The following is a 22,590-nucleotide window of genomic DNA, read 5'->3' on the forward strand; positions in this document are numbered from 1 at the left end:
CTTTAGCCTGACCATGTTGAAGTCTGTAAGAATCTTGTGTCATTGGTATGCTTTCTCAGTTCCCTTCCTGGAAGCTTTCTGAATATATGATTTCCTTTATAATCCAAGAAGACACCCTATTTTGACACTTATTTCTAAACTTGCCTCAGTTTGAAAAAACGAATGTTCTTGCTTGTTGTTTTGGTTTTGTTCTGTTTGGCATTTGTTTGTTGTTATTGTTATTTGTCTGTTTTTGAGACAAAGTCTCCTGTAGTCTAGACTGGCCTCAGACTCACTGTAGAACTAAAGCCAGTGTTGGCCACCTTCCTCAGCTTCTACCTCCCAAAGTGCTGGGATTGCAGGTGTAAACCATCATACTGAACTTTCAAATCATAGATCTTTTTTTTTTCTATACTGAACATATTTAAATTTTATTTTTACATTGTCTCATATCACACAGATTACTAGACTACAAAATAGCTCTACATTTAGGTGTTAATAAATAATTTATTTTATTTCACTTTATTTATTTTTAAGACAGATTTTTTTTTTCTGTGCAGCTTTGGTTTTCCTGGAACTTGCTCTGTAGAGAAGGCTGGCCTTGAATTCAGAGATCTGCCTCCTCTGCCTTCCAAGTGCTGGGATTAAAGGTGTATGCAAGCATTGAGTAATATGGTATTGATATTGTTGCAATCTATATTCTTTTTAATATTTTAATCCAGATGCAAATCATCCTTGTCTCTATGCATTATCAGTGCTGTTTACGATAGTACTTAGCAGCAGAACCCCAACTGGTCTTCTGTATGGGAATGATATGCATTTTAAAATAGTTAAGACATGCATTTTGATTGACTATTTTAGAAAAAAGAAAAGAAAAAAAATTATAAGCCAAAGATGTGTGTGACCTATTGTGCCCCATTTACCATTTTTTAAAAGTGTTTGACAGTGGAACATCTCAGGGAGCTTCCAGTGACAACAGGTTTACTGATGGCCTTCCACGTGTGATGCACACACTGGAGATTGCCACCATGGAGACATTGTGGACTACAGATGTAAAATCCAACCAGTGCAGGAACCTGTGGACCAGATGTGGTTCATTCTCCACTTTTAGCAGTTTTACATCTGAGCTGCTTGTTCTCACATAACCCCATAGTGAGTGACAGTTCATACAGGACTTAGATTCCTAGTCTGTTCAGTCAGTTCCTTGAGGATTTTCTTCTGTTCGAATGAACTAAAGATAGGATAGCAACAGCATTCACAATCAGAGTAAAGCAATCTAACTAGGATTGCATAATAACTAAATTATAAAAGTAAGTATTCTTTAAAATTATTTATAAACCAATGTAACAAGTTAAATAAGCATTAAGGTTTTCTTTTTACATTTATTATACATCTTAAGCATTAAACTATTTTATATAATTGGAGTGGGGAGAGTCCTAGAAATTTCTGCAATGAAAAGCTTGAGCAGAATTAAGGGACTCAAGATGAGGCTAAAATAAGAGGCAGTGTCAGGTGAAATCACTGCAGGAAATACATGGACATAACTTAACAGGGTTCAGTATGGTCTCCAGTGTAACCACTACAGCTTCCCACTGATGAGAAATACACTCCAAAGGAAGTTGTAATTTTTGAACGTGCAGATTTTGGTTTTAAAAGATACTTTAAAAAACACGATTTATGAGCACCAGTGAGGAGGCTGGTTTGGAAAGAAACGAGAAGGTTGGGAGATGGATTCAGAAAGTCAGGTCAAGATTTCAGTGAAGAGAGAGAGCATGAAGCTAAGGCCAGTGTCGGGTTGAGTGTGAACCTTTTCCTCAGAAGTGTCAGCAGGATATCCAGTTCCAATTACCTCTAATGGGTCAAAAGTGAATGAGGTAGCAGGTCTCTGGGAAGTGTTTAGTAGATATTATTAGGAGAAGAGGGACAGACCAGCATGCTTTCTACGCATATTGTTTTTTTTTTTTTTTCAGAAGAGAACGGCTTATTCAATCCATTTTGTGTCAAGTTTTTTAACTCTCCTTGAAAATGTATGTTCTTGAAATCATGGCACATATAGGATTTAGGATTTTTTTCCTGAGATTTCTCACATAGCATTTTCCCCAGTAAGCAGATAACTTTGTGACATGACGTGGAAATATTGTGGGATAATCTTAAATAAAAACCCAAGGAAATATTAATTAAATTGTTTATCATAAGGATAAAAGAAAAGTTCAAAGCATGTGATGTATGTTCCTAAGGAGGACTAGGTATCTACAAAGACAAAATGATAGAGGCACAAGCATCTTTGGAGCAACAGGAGACAAAGAAGGTGGCTGCGATTGGAACAGAAATATCATAGAAGAAGAGCAAAGTCAGAAAGCTTCATCACTGTGTTCACAAGCCTGCTTAAATGAGTGCCTATCCAGGACCAGGGCAAGGAGAAGCTCTTTCAGAATGACAGATGAGAGGAAACAGTTCCAGAGAACAAATTGGTGTTGAGAAGTCTGGCCATAGATGGATCAGGCAAGGTTCTAAGACAGTGGGTCTGTTGTGTCGGTTGGCACAGGCTCATCTGCATTTACTCTCAGACCCTCTTGTGTTTAGATTTTTCACTGCCAAGTCAAGTAAAGACAATAATTTTAGAACAGTATGACAGCTGCTCAGGAGTTTTTGCCATTTTGGTATGACATCCAAAATGGGGATCACAGGTAGTGCTTAGGGTTAAGATTACCACTATTCTCAAACTAATTTTACTCCCTTGTCACTGAAAAATAATGATAATAACCGAAAGCATTCAAGCATTTCTCCTTTCTATTGTTTTTTTGCTTGTATATTTGTATAGGTGCACTGTGTATGTGAGTGTACACAAAGACACACACACGAAAGAGAGAGAGAGAGAGAGAGAGAGAGAGAGAGAGAGAGAGAGAGAGAACACATGAAGTTCAGAGTCTAGAGGTTAATTTACATACCTTGGGTTTTGAGACAAGGTCTCTCAGAGAGACCTGGTTCTTATAGATTAGGCTAGGCTGGGTAAGCTCAGAGTTCCTCTTGTCTTCACCTCCCCAGATTTGAGATTATAGCCATTTATCTTCACATCCTGCCATTTCTGTGGGTGCTGGGGAACAAATGCAAGCCTTTATGCTTATAAAATGAGCACTTTATCCACTAAGCTTTCTTGAAAGTCCTTATCTGCCCGTGTGTCTGTGTGTGTGTGTGTGTAAGATCAATTGCCAGGTGAGACTTGATAGTGTGTTAAGCTACTGATTCATTTTTTTCTTCCATATACTATTTTGTGGATAAGTAGAGCTGAATAAAGTAAAATGTCACTTAGGAAAGGGTGAGAGAGGTGTTCTAGCACAGCTGCCCAGAAACGACTTCAGCTGTTGGAATAATCAGTGACTGAGTCCTATGTCAGTTATTTTGAGCATTTCACTTTGCTTCTGTGGTCTTGTCTTATGACAAAGGCTCCCTGATTGCTCTGATGAAAACATAGGTGGCTAGTCAAATCCTTCTACTGTATATTCATGTAGGGAATCTTGGTTATATATTCCAGTGACCTGGGAATGAAGTATTGTCTACAGGTACTATTTTTGTAGTTTGAAAAGTCACAAATGGTGATGAATAATTACTATGATTCTTACCTATGCTTCGGAAGAATTATTCGACACTAAATATTTTGCTCAGTTAATACTAAGTTGAATCTGGCTACAATTCTGGATAACAGGTGTGCAACCTGAGTGACATGACCTTGCCATCACCCTTGAGCTACTTGATCTCTGTGTGGCTCATTAAAATCCTACATCTTTACTCAGTGAGACACTATGTTAACAAATAAACTGCCACATCCCCACACCTCAATAAGACTTTTACTCGTCTTACCTTTGTCCACGTTATCATTCTATAACAGGCCATAGACTGTACTGTGGTAATAAGCAGCAATTTATCTGCTCAAACTTCTGGAGACTGAGTTCAAAATCAAAGTATTGGCAGGTGACTGTTACATTATCCCATGGTGGAAAGTAGAAAAGCCAAATCAGCGAATAGCACTATAATGCATCCATTCTCTTACTGGGATTCCCTTCCTGTAATAGAAGCATCAGTCAACTCATAAGGGCAGACCCACAGGTTGAATCAACTATTTGTTTATTGACTCACTCACTTGCTATTTCGCAGTACAGAGAACTAATTGCCTTACACATGCTAGGCAAGCTATATCCACAACCCTTTTTTTCACATTGTACACTATGTTACGAAGGCTTATTTGAACTCTCTCTCTGTAGCCAAAGCAGGCCTTGAAAGTTTGATCCTCCCAGTATTGGATTCCCTTAGCTGTCACTGAAGACCCAAGCCACCAGGTCAGGTTATTAATCGCCTCTTAAATATCCTACTTGTTAGTGTCATTCCTAGAAGACTGAATTTAACAGATGTTTTGGGAGGATATATTCTGACCATAGTACCTCTTACAGTCTCATGCATTCACTTGATAGAATAGTCCAATTTATACACCATTAATTTCATTTCTTTCAGAGTCCCCAAAACTTACTGTGGTTTCTTATCTGTGCACTCAGAGGGTGCTTCAGTCCACACATGCTTTGAACAAGATTTCTTCTAGCAGAGGCTCAAGACTGAATCTGTTCCCATGTTCAGGCACTCTAGAGTCAGTTCAGTGGCCTATCAATGATAAAAAGAACTCATGCTTTGACTGCAGAGCAGCAGGTGTCATTTCTGTACAGTTCTTCAGAACCAATCACACACCTTTAAAATAACATCCAAGGAGGCTGGGAAAGAAAGAAATATTTCTGTCTAATAAGGAAGACAAAAAGATATTTAGAGGATCATGAAAACACTTGCATAGAATTCTACTCAGTCATATGTAGGAACATCTGCTGTAATTCTCCTTTTCAACAAAAATAAAAGCAGCAATACTCCTTTATCATCTTAGACTCAGCAACATTGTTCGACAAACTCCAACATCTGTGCACTATAAGAAAAATCTTCCCACAAATTATCAACAGAAGGATGCTTATTCAACAAAAGAAGCGCATCTATAAAAAAATAAATTTTTGTTGTTTAAAAAAACCACAGCTATCAACACCCATAATAGTAAAAACTGGATTCCCTTCCCTGAGGTTAGGAAAAAGATGAACATGTCTGCTCTAACCACCATAGTGCTTTTACTCCATAGTGAAAGTCCTAGGCATAGTAGGAATAAAAGAGAGTAGTAGTAACACATACAGACAAAAGAAATGAACTACTTACATAATTTAGGAACTTACTTAAGGATGGTGCCACCAGTGAGATTGAGAAAACTCTTTTTAAAAAAAGAAGAAGCTATGAGATCTACTATATGAATGTAAAGCTCTCAGGGGAAGAAGGAAACATGCCAATCTCTGTTATATTCACATACCCTGTCATGGCATGGGGGAAAACATTTCTTACAAACCCAGAAAACATTAGTGCTAGCATAACTAAAAGTGCATCAAGATAAGTAAGATTTAAGAGCTGAAAGGTATTGGTCAGACTGACATAAGAAAAAGGTTCTTACAAAACACTGTAATCCTAAGTGTCCCAATGTTTACTACATTGCGGGTAGGATGGCTCAATTGGCAGAGTGCTTGCCTAGGATGTCCTCAGCTCTAAGTTCTATCCCTAACACTTTTTTCAGCCAGGTGTGGTGATGCATATCTGCTTGTCTCAGCTTTAGGAGAGGCAGGCAAATGAAGAGTTCAAAGTCTCTCATGTGGGCTCAAATTGGCAGGAAAGAAAGAAAACAGAGGCCAGACAGCCTCAATTATTGTAGGAACTTTTCTAAGATGATCTAAAAGAGGGAGAAATATGGTTGATGACTTGCAAAAAGCAAAATTTAGTCTCCACAGTAGAAGGGAATTCATTAATTCCAAAAACCATTAGTGAATACAAGAGGCTGTCTTCGTGGTTTCACATAGGTAGGTACTACACACTCAATGGCTTAGTTTTCTAAATAGAAAAGTTAGGGTAAGACTTGAGAAGTCAGTGTGTCCCTCATCCCACAGCCTTGACCCTGCACTGATCACCCCCTCCTCTTGGCCAATATTTTCTCACATATTTTCTTGCAAGCAACTCAATACTTCTTCCCATTGGTTCATACAGATCTCTGTGGCACACCAGACAAGCCAGACTAGAATGGCTTTCACACTCTCTGATAGTCAGCTGCCTCCACACTGTCTCTGAGTGATGCTGCCCAGAAAACAGAAGACAGATGGGAACCAAGACATTTAAAACAGTGTGCCTAGCCCACAGTTCAGAGAGGACAAATCCTCAGCACATTTGGCTGTACATATTTGGGTTGGGAACAACTGTTAATTGTCTACACAGTGTAAAAATAGAATTTGGCATGGGCTTGCTGAAGAAATGTGTCTGCAATTATAACAACACATGTTCTCTCAGAGGGCAAGCTGTTTGCACTCTTCCTACTAGACTGATTTTAGCCTTGAGTTTCTCTTCCCAACTCCACTGAGCCCCAACAGACACAGTAGGAACTTAGATCAGTCATCGCAGCTTAACTGGCTACTCTTCCTGGGTAAAAATAGGTTCTACTGTGGATGTTTCTTCCTAGCCTTGGCTCAAAAACTTATAAGGTTAGGTGGGAAGATCCAGTTCAGTGTGATTCACCAGGAAATGGCAGACCCTCTGTCCTAATGGCATCCGTCTAATTCTTGACCTGACTTCTGAGAGGCAGTTGTGAGATAAAAAGAGGCACTACCAAGAGATGCGGCTCTAGAGAAGGGAAGAAGGCCCCAGCAGAGACACCAAACTCCTTTGCATACTGAAGAGTTCCAGGTTCAGTAATAGACCATCAAAAAAAAAAAAAAAAAAAAAAAAAAAAGGGTGAGAGTAACAGAGGAAGACATGAACGTTGAAATCTGGGCTCCTCATGCATGCATGCATATGCACGTATGCCTCTACACTTATAACACACAGACACACACACACACAGGAAGTAAAGGAGAAAAGAGAGAGAGGAGAGAGGAGAAAAGAGGATACAGAGAGAGAGAGAGAGAGAGAGAGAGAGAGAGAGAGAGAGAGAGAGAGAGTCCAATCATTGATAGAAAATAAACATGAACCAGTAAAACATGTTCCCAAGTCCCTGGGGGTGAGAGAAAGCAATAACAGACACTGCTGTCTTTACTCCCCTGTTGGGAAGATGCAGTGCATCACAACAGCACCAGATGTTGTTCTCTCCACCTAGGGCTTATGCACACCATTAGACACACATACATCTGTCCTTAATGCCGCTGATGTACTTTTTCTGCTAAATGTCACACAGTGGATGTATAGGGAAATGGAAAACTCAGATTTTCCACTGATTCAGCCATATGCTGTTCCATCTATGTAAGAACCAAAATCACAGTTCTAATTGCTGGTGCGTTTTCAAGACACAAGTGAAGATATCAGAACAAGTCTAGTTATCTTGTGCCAAAAAGAAGGCAAGGGTCTGCCGTGAAGCTCCAGGGTTAACTCTACCTAACCTGGTTCCTAGAGGGACAATGAGCACATAGGAGATGCTAAGTAACTCCTGCTCACAAGACACGTTTACATTTTTATTTCATTTTTTTAAGTAAAGTTTTTTTTTTAAATAAAATATTTTTTAAGTAAAATATTTTACCACACAAAACAAACAAACAAGCAAAACCTCCAAATTATTTCTGAAACAAAGCTAGGAAAGTCAGGATAATTCAACTCTAAAAAAGGAAAGTAAAAAATGAAAATCAAGATCTATGACAGTGATAATCCAATCCAAATACTGATCAATTGTCATCAGTATAAAGAGAGAATGTGTCAAAAGACTGGACAAAGAAAACTGTCAACAGGCTTTGATCTCTGAAAGGATTCAGAGTTCTTATGGCTCCCTGAAGGGAGACTGAAGGAAAATTAGAACAATTGAATAGAAAGTGCACTTTTGAATCAGAAAATACTTTCAAATATCAAGTTGGACTCTCTTCTCTCAACTTCTGAACTGCCATTGGGTTTGATTGAGTCGTGTGTGTGTGTGTGTGTGTGTGTGTGTGTGTGTTAATATGTGCATGCATTTGTGTGGATGAACATGTGTGTGGAGGCCACAATTTAATCTCAGGTGCGAGTGTCTTCCTTTATCACTGTCAACCTTATTTTCTGAGAGTTTCTTTACTGAACCTGATACTATTTTTTTAGGCTGGCTGGCCACCAAACCTTGGAGGTAGTCCTGTCTTTATCTCCTCAGGCACTGAGTTTGCAGGAATTTGTTATCTTGCTTCAGCATTTTATGTTGGTGTGGTGCTAGGGATCTCAAGTCAGGTACTCAAGCCTGTAAAGCCGAGTCTTTACTCACTGAGCCATCCTGTGACCATACAGTCACCATTCCTGTGACATGTATATTTTTAATGCTTTCAGGCTCAAAGAAGTGATGATGATCTACCAAGGAACACACACACACACACACACACACACACACACACACACAGACAATGTATGTTGAGAGTCAGGAGTTATGTGCTTTGAACTGAACAGTTGTGTGTGGACACAAGCAGGGTGCTTGTTCCGTTTTGTTTTGCTGAAAGATGCACCATCCCCTGATGAAGGTCTTTCTAGAGCCGAGCTGGAGTCTGGGACACACTGACACTGTGAGAACTAAGCTGGGAACCAACCGTGTGCTTCGACCCAAGCAGCACTTGTGCCAGGAGAGAATTCCAGGCCCCAAGAATGTTAAGCTCCTCTGCAGACTGCAGTGTTCACCCAGGATAACTCAAATGTTTCAGCTGCCGGGAAGCCAGCGCCCCCACTTTGTCTGTGTCAGCTATGTCTGCTAAGCACCTCCTCTCACGCCGGCATTTCTCACCAGTATTGTGTTGCCTTGCTGTTGCCAGATTTTATGGTCACAGAAAGCATTAGCAGATTGGGCCAAAAGGCAGGACCCTGACTTTGATTTAATACTAAATCGAACATTGCTTTTCCAGCTATTTCTGCCACTACAATGATTATTTGGCTTATTTCTGCTTTCATGCTGATTGTAAAAGTTTCCATTTTTTTTCCAGAAGAACAGTGGTCTTTTATAGTAAATATACTCAGCCCAGACTGGAGCAGGCCTCGGTGCTGGGGGAGGCTTTAAAGCCTGCACACTATGAGCTAGCACCCTCCAGACTGCTCTGCTATTTGAGGCATCCACTCAGCACAGATTTTCAGTTTTTCTATTTTTCCAAATCCCTGTCAGAGTCAATTTACCTCGTTCTGTCTGCCAACATCTTAGATGATATCTATTAAATGAGCTATATCAATATGCATTACATACACAGCATACAAACTGTGTATGCTTATATAAACTTTATAAGCATAATTGTTGCTTATAGATATTTCAAGATAAGCAATTACCAGTTAACCTTTATCTTATGTCATCATTTTTAAAGACAGGCTTTAATGTAGCTAAACTGGGCTTGAACTCACCATGGAGCTGAGAATGGCATTGAACTCAGATCCTGAATGGATCCATCCATTAGGAGCAGAAGACTAGAAGGGCCAGATTAAGTTTAGTCAACATGGTGCTAATTTGAATCTCTGGTATGAGTTAGGTAAAACACGGTTGACTTCGGACTTAGGGTGAGAGCTTCAGCCAGGACAAACTGGATGACACAGGATGTCTGAGGAACCCAAGAGTAAACCGTGGTACAATCTGTTATTTTATAGCTATTTTTGGCAGAATGAAACTTTTGTGTGAGGTTCGTTCTGTGTGAATGTTGCCTTGAGGCCAGAGGCCTTTGCCTTCTCGGGACTGCCTGTGTGTCTGTTTATAGCCTGTGTATCTACTTGCGTGCAGCCTTTGTGGTGGTCTACACATGTGCTTCCATATGCCTTCTGGTCTTCTGCTGGAGTAGATACATGATGTCTCATTTGCCTAACGCTCCTCCCAATCTCTTCAAGCTCCTTATCTCCTGTCACCTTCTCCTTCTACTAGGGAATATTTCAAACACGCTCTTTCAAGTACTGGAATTACAGGCATGTACCACTGAGATAAGAAAAGAAGAACAATTCAAAGGTGCAGACTTTACAACTGAAGAACTCCTGCCAGGAAGTCTGCTGGAAGGACTAGAGAATAGCATCACAGTTAATATATATATATATATATATGAAAAGAAAATATACCAAAAAACTACTATAACACAGTAAAGGCAAACATTTTCATGTGGAAACAATAAAAATTTATGTATAAGTAATTAATTTTAATAATCTAACTCCAGTAAGCAAAAATGTCTTGTACACTTAACTGTGAGTTTCTGTATGCAGATCCTTTACAAAAGGAAAGTCTTTGGAATATTGTTACACTTGGCTAAAATGAATACACAGTCCTTTTAAATGTGCCTTATTTTATGAAGCTAATCTTTCGTTCATTTTTCTATGGCTTACATATTTTTCTTTTATTAGCTCCATTATATGTATTTATATTTCACGTGTCAAAAATGTGTGTCCTTGAACAGAAAGGTGCGTCGTGTGGCTAAGAATTCTACTGCTCTGAGTCAGATGAGAGATCCACCTTTCTCTTTCTGAAATCTCTATCTGGAATATCACAGCACCTCAGGTCTGCCCAGTCTAAGTGAGAAAGGTTCATACAAGAGTAGTGCTGCTTGAGAGGGTGAAGTCTGTAAGAGACAGAACTCTGCCTGTGTGAGCTTCCTGGAGCTGCCATGAAGTGTGGCCTGTAGATCTAGAAGCAAACCCCTCAAAAGTGAACTAAAAATAAATCTACTTTCTCCATTGTTGATTATTTGAAGTTTTTAGATAGTGGTATTGCAAAGTTGACTGGCACATCTGGGAAACTCCTATGGGAACAAGCAAGTAAAATAAAGTGCTGAGATCTACACAGAATTGCAGAAGCTTGTGACAGCATCCTGCAGCCAGCTTCATCAGGTCAAGCCTTCCTGTGTCCAGAGACACTCATGCTGAATAATGTCTGTTTGAGAATAAGGGGATTTTCAAACCTTCATGAAGGAACACCCTTCATAAAGAGTAATTTTAAAGGTCTTTGCCTAGAACACAAATTATAAAGTCACCTTTAAAATTGTCTCATTAAATTTCTAGACACAGCAAGTTTCTAAGAATGGCTGAACAGTTGCATAGCTCTGGTTCCAAATCAGGTGCTCTTTCATTCCACACAGCAATTCCCTCCAGACACATCACTCCTCTTTCAGTCAAACTTATTCCCAGAATTATTATAGTGAAAAATATCCCTTAGCAGCTCTCCTAAGTCTTAATTAAATCAAGTGTTTTTTTTGAAAGTATACCAAAGAGTTTTCTTTTAAAAACAAAATGGAAGAAAGGAAAAAAGAGAGAGAAGGACAGAGAGACAGAGAGACAGAGAGACAGAGAGAACAGATTTGGCATTGGTTGTTGATGGATACAGTCAACACACAGAACCTGCTGCCATTTGATTTTCTTCTAGTTTGTTGCCATGGAATGATCTTTGACAGGACTAAAGTGAGATTCTTTTTATGAACACTGGGAGAAAGAACATGGGAACAGACTTAAATGAACCTCCCATGCTGTGTCGCACACAGAGATAAACTTGTCAACTATTCATAGAGTACTAAAACCAGCACCAGCTCCCAGATAGCAGCCCTATCAGAATGCCACTCAGTGAGACACTTGCTGGCAGTGAGTCAGTCTCTATCTATCCCAAGCTACCGTTTAACAGTGAGATTTTTACTTGCAGAAAACCTACATGGTAAACTGTTAGCACACCTCAGCTGCTCAGCAGGCAAAAGAACTCTCCAAGGAAAGATGTGTTACAAGGATGACTTTAGTAGACAGGCTTGGACTATGAACTGAAAGTAAGGTAGAAACCTTAAGTGAAGCAATTCATGAATGTTACCCTATGGAAATGCTGGCAGACACACTGGTCACATGATTGTGTATGACCAGAATAAACAGCTTGCTATCACAAGAGAGGCTTTGGAAGGTGAGAGGGAAACTGTGCAGTGACAATGGAGCAGCATCATTGGCACGAAGGCTCTAACCCAGACACAGAAAGATTCAGGAAGTCCCAGTGCACGCCGTCAGAGACAGAATTGCACAACTTAGGAAGTTCAACACATTAAGACATAATGAAAGCACAGCGCTTGTTTTAATGTGTCAGTAAATGAGTTACTGTCTAGACTCATGAGTGATAGAATGGGAATGAACAGTGGATATCTACTAGACCTGTCTACTGAGGATTCTGGAAACAGGAGGCTGGTGACAACCTCAGCAGTTGTCTGCAGTGCAACAGAAAAAGCTACTTGTAGTTCACTTTGGATACAAAACTTTGGAACAGGGTCTATTTTAATGAAAAATTCAAGAAAACTTTGATTCGTGTACTTAGTGAAAGAAACATATTGATGTTTTTATATAATTTTTAAATGTGCGTACTATGTGCCTGTGTGTACATATGTGTGTAGTGTGTATGGATGTGTGCTCGTGTGTGTGTGTGTGTGTGTGTGTGTGTGTGTGTGTATCCAAGTCAGAGGTCAGCCTTGGATGTTGCTCCTTAAGTGTTCTCTATCTTGTCTTCTAAAATAAGGTCTCTCATCACTACCCTGGAACTTCTGATTAAACTCGACTGGGTGCTCAATGGACCTCTCTTGAATGAGGATTACAGAGGTGTGAGCCATCATGCCTGGTTTTTTTATATGGGTTCTGGAATGTCAGATATTATTTTTGCATTGTAGGTACTCTACCAACAGAGTCATCTCCCCTCATGCTCTGCCATGCTTCTTTCCAGTTTTTTCAAGCAGAAAATATTATTGGTACCCAAGTGGAATAAAAATACTAATTTTAAGAAAGGGAAGCCATATACAAGCTCAATGATATGCAAAGTCGGGTTAGGGTTGGATAAATATTTGATCAATGGTGCAGCCTGAAGTCATCATGGAGAATACAGAGGGTGGATATCTAGGACAGTCGGCACAGACTGGTTAGGAGCTGGGAAGTCTCTAGAATGTAAGTGCAGAGAAGAGGGATCCAAACAGTATGGTGTGAGCTCCTGCTCTATATGTCACAGGAGTGGGTGCATGTTCATGTGTATGTGTGGGTGGGGGACTGAATGCATGTGTGTGCACATGTATGTTGAGGCCAAGGATGAATTTCAAGAATCATTCCTTAAGAGATATTTTTCTTGTCTTTTTGAGATAGAGTCTCTTATTGACCTGGAGCTCACCCATTATGCTCCATTGTCTAGCCAGCAAGCCCTGTCTCTGCCTCCTCAGCACTGGGCTTACAGATATATATCCCCATGCCCAATTTTTTATGTAGATATTGGTGATCTAACGTGGGTTCTCATGCTTACATGGCAAATAGCTTTGCAACTAAGTTGTTTCCCCAGCATTACAGCTTCTAGTTTCATATCTCCAGGTAATCACATGGATGGTAGAGGAGAATGTGAAGAGTGCTTCCTACTCCAAAGTCTGCGGGATTGGGTAGTTGGCACATATGTACACTCTGGCTATAAGCACAGTTCTAACTTTTCATCTTCAGTATTTGTTTGACCACTGAACTCTCATCACCATCTCTGCTTGTAGGACCAAGCTCAACTTCAGATTCTATGGAGAACAACACCTGCAATGCAACTGAAAAGAGGAGGGGGTGCATGCTGAGGATGTGATTCCTCACCTAGAGTGCTTGCCTAGAATACAAGAAGTCCTGGGCTCCAAATGAGTACCATAGAAGCCCAATCTGGTGGCCCATGCTTGGAGTCTTAACTTTCTGGAGGTGGAAGCAGGAGGATCAGAAGGTCAAGGTCATCTTCTGCTACATAGAAAGTTTGACACCAACCTGGGATACAGAAAACCCTGTTTTAAAAGAAAGGAAGGAAGGGAGAGAGGGAATAATTTAGTTGATTCAAACTAAAAGGTCCTGTGCCTATATGTATTCCAGAGTGATTCTCTTTGGTTCTTAGTTTCTTATAGCTTTCTAGGACAATCAAAGCTGTGAACTGGCAAGGGAATAAAGGAGTAGTCTCAATTCTCATGATTCTTCTCATGATTGTTGAATAAGGCAAATGAACTGTTGTTGAAGCTATTTTAGGCAATGGATTTTGTGATTTGTGAAGGTACTCTTAAGATTCATTTAATGTTTATTTCATTTCTTCATTTAAATTTGTGTGTAATAACTTCTCAGTTAAACTAATCAACTAAAAAAGCAAAAAGCATGTAAAGTTACACAGAACACTTGATGAAGACCAAAGTAGAAAAATGCCTCCTTTCAGGGTGCTTCCAGCTTCTCAAGTCAGGTCGCCCTCTAGAAAGTCACCCATGGTCTAAATTCCATCAAGAGCACCTCCTACGTCTAGCCAAGCAGATTAGCTGCTATGAGATACACTTTCTGGTGGTAACAGGTACAAGGGTATTGAGAAGAAAACTCAGACCAGGAGTCACTGTGTTCCTTGAAAGAATGAGAGAGGTCAAATAAGTGCTGTGAGTCTAGTCTCTTTCCTCAGGTGCTTCCTAAAAAGACTACAATTAGGTTCCGGTACAGAAGTCAACATCTTTCAGATTAGCAGTCAGGGACATCGGTGAGGCAGCAGATCATAAGAAAACATGACAGAATCAAGAAGCCATGTATACAAAATGATCTCTCAAAATTTCCTGACACACAGCAAGTAGGTCACAGAGAGCTTCCTAGGGCCTCTAGCCATTCATCTGAGATCTCTAAGCATTAACTTAGAAGCAAAAACAGTCAAAATTTACTATACAGTCATGTTCATACCCATGTACTTTAATAACCACTCAAAGGAAACCAGGTGTAGTTCTATACTCCTGTATCCTCAGCACTGGGAGCTGGAGACAGGAGGATCAGGAATTCAAGGTTTTCCTCTCCTACTTAAAAAGATCAAGATGTGCCGGAGCTACAAAGACTCTGTCTCAATGTTTAAAATACAGCAAAACATAAAGTTGTTAGTAAATGAATGAATGACTCAGAAGAACAAAGTTAGTACTTACAGAAATCAAACCACAGCCAGTCAGGGTGGCCCCTGCTTGGGATTGGAACACGTGGGAAACAGAAGCAAAAGCAGATGTGTCACAAGTTCCAAGGTCCACAACCAACCTGAAAGGCTAACAGCACTGCACTCAACCCAGAAACTCAAATCTAAATTCTGGCTCTTTCCAAATGGCCATATCTACCAACATTTTAGTTCCAATGAGTAGAAATACAAAGAAGAAACAAAACCAACTGTTTCTGTGACAACAGACTAGGGAACAAGGTGACTGGAGAAGAAACAAAACAAGGAGGAAACAGGGAAGGTCACCAGAAAATTGGAACTTGGAAAGTATTTAAAGTCAGATTCTAGGCACTAAAATTGAAAAGCCTGAACTCAAGTTATCAGTAGATGCAGTTTTCAGACAGCTAGATACTGGAGAAAACCACGTAAGAATCAGGAGACATGGTATTGAAGTAGACTCAAGTGTTTCTACACAACATTTGGGCAGAAATAACATTTGAAAAATATTTTTGAACTTTCTAAATTTACCAATAAGCATCACAATAAGTAACATAAATTCTGATTTAACACATATACAACAAACACAATTGTAGAGTTTCCAGAGTCTGATTGTTGAGAAGCCTTGTTAACAAAGAAAATCCATTAAAAGCAGTGAAAATAAACATTAGTAGAAAAAGGAAAAATGTGTAAAAAAAGATTTTATTTTTCATCAGGAACAATGTAAGCCTTAGGACATTGGAAGGATAAATGAAAATACTGAAAGAAGAAAGAATAACATTTCAAGCCAGAAGTCTATAATCAATAGAACTTCTTCTAAAATAAAAATGAAATAAAGATATTTCAAAACAAACAAAAGTTAGAAGAATTCGTTACTACAGACATGGCCTGAAGGATTTTCAGCCCAGGCTTCTGAGGATGAGAGTGAATAGGTCAGAGGGGACTCAGGTTCCACAGGGAAAGAAAGAGAAGAAGGCACAGAGAACAACAGGTCCTTTCATATTTAAAATGCTATCATTTTTTTGTTTTTTTGTTTTTTGAGATAAGGTCTCATGTACTCAAGCCAACCTCAAGTTCACTGTATAGCCAAGGATGACTCTGAATTCAAATCCAACTGCTGCTGCCCTCATACCCAGTTTACACAAAGCTGGACATGGAACCTAAAGCTGCCTGCATGCTTGTCAAGCAAGCTTCCAACAAAGCCCCAACCCAAGCCCCAAACTACAGTTTAGAATGATAATACCAATGACAATATGAATCCGAAAACATTGCCCATCCAGCTGTGCCATCTTGGCGAAGCCTGTGCAGTTCAACAGGGACAGAAAAGATGGACTAAAGCAGGAACGTTTTCTTATTTGCTGTTTTATTGCTGTGAAGAGATCATGATCAAGGCAGCTCTACAAAAGATATCATATGATCACAGATTCAGAGGGTTGGTGCATGATTATCATGGCAGAAAGCATGGTGGTAATGAGCCATCAAGCTGGAGCAGTACCTGCAACCTTTATATTATAATTCCCAGGAAGCAAGAAAGAGATGGAAAGAGACCAGGTCTGGCATGGGCTTTTGAAACCTCAAAGTCTGCTGTTGAAAGATCCCCCACAAGGGGACCCTCACTCAAGTCCGGACCTGCACGCACCCAAGGACACACGAGAGACCTTCTTGATGCAATTGCAGAGGAGGTTTAATGGTGAGGGCCCTCGGGTTGGAACATATTTCACGCAGGAGATAGAGGATCCGACCCTGAGCCCAGGAAGCTTGAGATATTTATGGGTAGGGGTTGGGGAGAGCGGGAAAATTTGGTGCGGTTACATATGATTGGATATTTCAAACATCAATCATTTGAGCTGGCCTGATGACTAGTTACTTTTGACCATGAAACCTCAGACCTCCCAGAAATGGAGGAAGAGAGAAGTAAACACCAGATAGCCCATTACTCACTTGGGCTTGTTTGGACTTGTCTGGGCATGCCCTTGCATGCCTTTTCATTTTTGGTCACCCTGCCCCTGCAGGGACTTAATATTTTTATTATGACTATATTTAACAAATTGTTGGTGGTCTTTGCTGACCATGAATTTTTGTTATTGTTTCAATGCTGCTTTCAAATTTTGTTCTCACACTGTCAGCAATGCATCTCATATATCTCCTCTCACAAGGACATACTTGTTAATCCTTCCCCCCAAATTTATCAACTGGTGATTAAAGTTGTGAAGATATGAGCACATGGGGTCGGTTTTCATTCAAACTACAACAAATAGTAGCAAGAAAACTTGGGTGTTGAGTAAGATTAAACATCCTTGATCTAAATAACAAAGAAACAATAGGGCCAAATGAAGATACAAAGGTTTCACAGTTGTAGTTGTTTAGATGAGTGCTGGCAATACTGATGAAATTTCTATATTTGTTTCTAAATTTACCTTCAGTTGTTGCCTTAGGCCTCTTTCCATTAGTGCAGCAAAATACTGTGCCTTTATAAAAGGCACCTTTTATGAAGAAAGAACGTTTATTTTGGTTTTGGAGGATACAAGTTTAAGTAGTTGCCATGGCAGGAAATACTTTGGGCATGATCACATAAGCAATAGGAAGCTGAAGAAAGTTTGGCTTTTTCTAAAGACATCTCCAACTGACCTTTCAACACTGCTCCATTATAGTCCAGTCTCCCATAATCTTTTGGGAGCACGTTCAATTATACTTAATCTGTAGCAGCCACAAATACTCTTTTAATAATGTCTTAATAATATAAATAATGTTTTATATTTTTGGAAATATAGGAGAAGTTCAGTTTGGGACACACTGAAAATACTCCCTAGAGCTTAAACCAAGATGAGTTCCCGTTTTTTTTTTTTTGTGGGAGTCACACAGACCCCCTGTAAGAAAAGAATTCTCTTAATTGCCACATCCCTCTTCCACCTCAGCCAGAGCTGGCCTGTTCCTTTTCATTAATACTCTGCTTCCTTTAAAAATAAAAATGCCCCCTAGAAAGAGTCACACAAAAACCTCACACTGTTTCAGTCTGAAAGCAGGTATCAAAAAATAACTTGTTGGTTATCTGTAAGGCCAAAAAGTAATGAGCAGATCAAGAGAGGTTTCAAAGAAACAGGAAAAAAAATCTCCCAATGATTCCCTGAAGAGAGTCTGGGAAGCCAGGACAAGGTGGAGTCAGGAGGACACAAACTGTGTGCAGCAACCTGCAGTGAATGGAAGAGGGGATTAACTCGGAGGGAGGTGAGAATGTGGAGAAGCACCTACTTTGCAATTATAGGACCAAATCATTCTAAAGCAGCAGACAGATGCTCTGCCCCTGAAAGGCTAGGGCACTGAGTAGCAATGACAGATGGAAAAGGGTCAGGAAGTGTCTTGATTTCACAGCATAAAGATCCCTCATGACACTAAGAAGTCTTGTAGAACATCTCTCTCATTGCTACATATTTAATATTGGTATCTACAGAAAACATCTTTTCCAGTCTGTACAGAAATCAAAATTGTGAATTCAGAATTGCATTTGCTAAACATGTGTGTATAACATATACATGCTGTTTTTGTTGCCCATCTTGTTATTGAATCTAGATATCTGACAACAAACATTTTCAGAGAAGATTTATTTTTGTTCACAGTATCAGTTCATTTTGCTGGGAGGTCACGGTGATGGCAAGAGTGCAAAGCGGTTGTCATACTGCATCATCAGTTTGGAAGCATAGAGTGCTGCCAGTCGGCTCCCTGTGTCTTGCTCATAGAGCAAAGGACCCAAGCCCATTGGATGGTAATGCCAACATTCAGAGTTGGTCTTCCCTCGCAAAAACTCCCAGAGATATGTTTCCTAGCTGATCTCAAATACAGACAAGCTCACAAGGAAGATTATCACACAGATACACATAATTATTTATAAAGGTATTTTAAAGTATAAGCAAACTTCTTAATCATGTTTCTTGGCTAAACTGCTCTCTCTCTCTCTCTCTCTCTCTCTCTCTCTCTCTCTCTCTCTCTCTCCCTTCATCTCCCTCTTCCTTCCTCTCCCTCTCTCCTTCTTGCTCTCTCTGTGTGTATGTGTGTTTGTGTGTGTGTGTGTGTGCACTCACACACACACTTCACATATGCTATGTGCTCTGGCATGAGTGTAGAGGCCAGAGGATAACTCTGTAGACTTGGTTGTCTCCTCCCACTTTTATTTGGGTCTCTAGCATTCAACTTAGATCTGTCTGTAGAACAAGCATCTTTAACTGAACCATGACATTAGACCTCATAGTTTTTGAGACAGGATCTCCCATTAAACCTGGAGCTATCTGGTTTAGTCAGACTGGATGGCCAGAAAGAAGCAGGGATGCTCCTGTCTCTGTCTCCCCAGCACTGGACTATATGTATGTACCAAATGTCTTGACATTTATGAATTCTTAGGGACCAAATTCAAGTCCTCATTCTTGGATATCAAACATTTTACTGATAAAGCCATCTCTTGTGTCACTGAAATATTTTTAGAGTTGTAATTTTTCTGTAAGGAAATTGAATTAATTTTTCAACATGAAATATTGCTTAGATATATGACATCTACTTTGTTTATATTCTTTTGAAAAGTAGTACTAGGATGTAAGTAAACAGAAAATGGTTATGTATGGCTAGATTTACAGACATTCATCAAGGAAAGAGCTTGGTACATTGAGATTGAATAGGGAAGATGAATAGAAACAAGGACTCACTAACTTGTCCCTTCCAGATGACCATCTATCTGCTGAGATGGCTACATTGTTTTCTTTACAACCTAAACAAACCTGTACACATAAGCAGCCTGCACCTGCTTGTCTTCTTCATGCTTGGCATTCCCAAAAGTCCAAAGATGGGTTCCATAAGAGGGACTGAGAGGAAGTGTTCACTGTGCACATGACTAACAGCTATCTCCTATACTTAGCATTGTAGTGTTTAGGCATGCATGCATTATAACAGGAACACTAACTATTGTTAGAGAACCAAAATTCGAAACATGCATCATTACTGAGTTGAATGAAAGTAGACCTAAACACATGAAGAAAGACCACAGTGCCTAAGAGCCACTGCTCTTAGGCACATTTCATTTAGTTTTCCTTTATGTTCACTTGCAACTGAAATGTGTAAGAGTGTTCATGTTTGTTCTACTCAATCTCCAAGCCCCATGAGGCACATGCTTGAAACGCAGGTTTAGATTCACCAAGAATTCTACACAAAATTCAATCTGGACCATTATGAAATAAAATATGTTGGTTTTCCAATATATACAATTTAGTTTTAAGTTACAAAATGTGAGTCACTTGGTAGATGTGATGTGGTAAAAATAACCATCAGAAAATGGGCAGGCCCATCCCCTTTCTGTGCTCTTGCTGATTACAACTAAAAGCAAGGCTGCTTTGTTTTTCTCTGAAATAAAAGCATGATGGCCCTGTCCTAGAAAAGAAGGTTTTCTTCCTACTAACACTGTGTAGCCCATTTTCCTTTTTAATAACTATGAAGATACTTTCTTTTTTATGCTATTTCCTCTATCATAAAGCAGTTTTATGGTATAAATACTTATTGGCCATTGTGGTTGAAGAATTCTTCCTTAAATGGTCTGCCATTTTATTGTAAAACAATGCTTTGATTACTTGGGAATGATAAATTCTCTCTCTCTCTCTCTCTCTCTCTCTCTCTCTCTCTCTGTCTGTCTCTCTCTCGCTCTCTCTGTCACACACACACACACACACACACACAAACTCTCTCTGTTTAGACTCAAAGTAATCTCCAGCACATTGAGAAAGGTGATGACCACACACATTAAAACGTGCCCATTGGATGGTATTAATACTCTAAAGCTGTTTCTGAAGCTGCAATGGAGCCTGGAGCCAGAAAATTCCACTGAATGGAGATAAGAAGTGATACTTCATTTCTTTCAACAGCTGCAGATCTATGAGCTTTCTCTTTTATTTAAGGGGCCAGCACGATACACTGTTATAGTTTTAATAATGATCTCCTGCTCTCCAGGACATTAAGAGAATAAATTAGAATATAGTGAAATCACATGATGCATCCTTAGCTGAACATAGGTGTTTGTTACCTACCTGTCACTGTATAGAAAATTACAGGCAGAGGGAGGGCTCACAGTTTAAAGGACTCCGTCCACAATGTCAGAACATGTTGGGTTGGAAAGGCTCAACTTAAGGAAAGCAGGAGCAGACAGTGGCTATTTTTCAATGGTCATGGACCAGGAAGCAGAGAGGTCAGCCCAGAACCTGTGGCTGAAATAACCTTGTGGCATTCCCAATGATGTCCTTCCACTAGACAGATCTGACATACTAAGGGTTCTGGACCTTTGTAACATTACTGAAGCTGGGAAACTATCATCTTACTATGACCCTGGAGAGCAGGACATTCATTATTAAAACTATAACAGTAAGAATTGTTTATGTAATTCATTGGGAGCCACTGCCTCAAGGCTATGGATGTGGTTCAGTTGGTAGAGAGCTTCCTAGCATGTATAGAGCCTTGGGTTGGATCCTCAGAATTGTATAAACATGGTATGGTAGCCTACGTCTACAATCCTAGCACTTGAGATATGAAAAAAAAAAAAAAAGGATTAGAAGTTCAGGGTTATTCTCAGCTATATTCTGAGATCAGCTTGTCTGGCTATTTTGTATGGATGCTTGGTCCAAATTGAGACAGTCATATTTGCACAGCAAGCACTTTACTGACTGAGCCATCTTTCCAGTCCTTGTCATATTGTTAAAGAGTTGGAGATAAAACATTTGTTGCACATAAAGCAGCAGAGAAAACCCATCATAAGTATGTCAGTCACTGTGGGTGAAAAGTTCATGCCAGAAAAGATCTACAGTGTTGGCAGACCATTGTTTCTGTTCCATTGCCTCTAGCAGACAGTGTCTACAGCCAACCCAACAATGTACAGGAGCTAAGGGTCCAAGACAAAATAAGTAGGCTGGGGCATGCTAATATCACAGCCAAGCATCACTGTAAATCTACTATAATAGACAAAAGATGTGCTCTAGTAATGAACAATAAGTGAGTTTCTTATAAGCCCATTGCTATGCCAACAAAAAGGTGGGGAATGATTCTGAGGAGATTAAATAACATCTATTCCAGCAGCTCCTACTCACATGTAGTATGTGGTTCTCACAGGAATGCAAGATTGGATGAGGACTAAAAGGACTAAATAAAATAAATTTTATTCCAACGGGACGAACTCTTTTTACAACAAGTATTTACACTATGTTTACAAATGTGGATCTGAGTCAGAGAGTACCCACTGAATTTCCAGGTTCTGGTGTTCTAGAACAAGGAATTGTTCCAGACGCAAGTGGTAGTGGTAGAAACAGAATTTATTAAGGGAGAAATCATTTCTAAAAATGGAAACGTATAGTTCATGGACTGAAATAGTTCTGGATAAATCAATCATGTTAACAGAGACCATTATGATGACATTGTCAACACTGTGGAAAAAATATCAATCACAATATGTTGAAAACATATGAAGACTAGCGAAACATGGGCTGTCTGAGATTTCAAATCAGTGTATGGAATCCAAAAGAGATGCTAAGACAAAAACCACTCTAGGGAAAATATTCTCAAAAGCCACCCAACAGATACCTCCTGATCCCTCAATTACCTCTGATGTTTCTTCTCAAAACATCTAAGCAAATCTA

Source organism: Arvicanthis niloticus, chromosome 8 (assembly GCF_011762505.2).
Source record: "Arvicanthis niloticus isolate mArvNil1 chromosome 8, mArvNil1.pat.X, whole genome shotgun sequence".
Taxonomy (NCBI): domain Eukaryota; kingdom Metazoa; phylum Chordata; class Mammalia; order Rodentia; family Muridae; genus Arvicanthis; species Arvicanthis niloticus.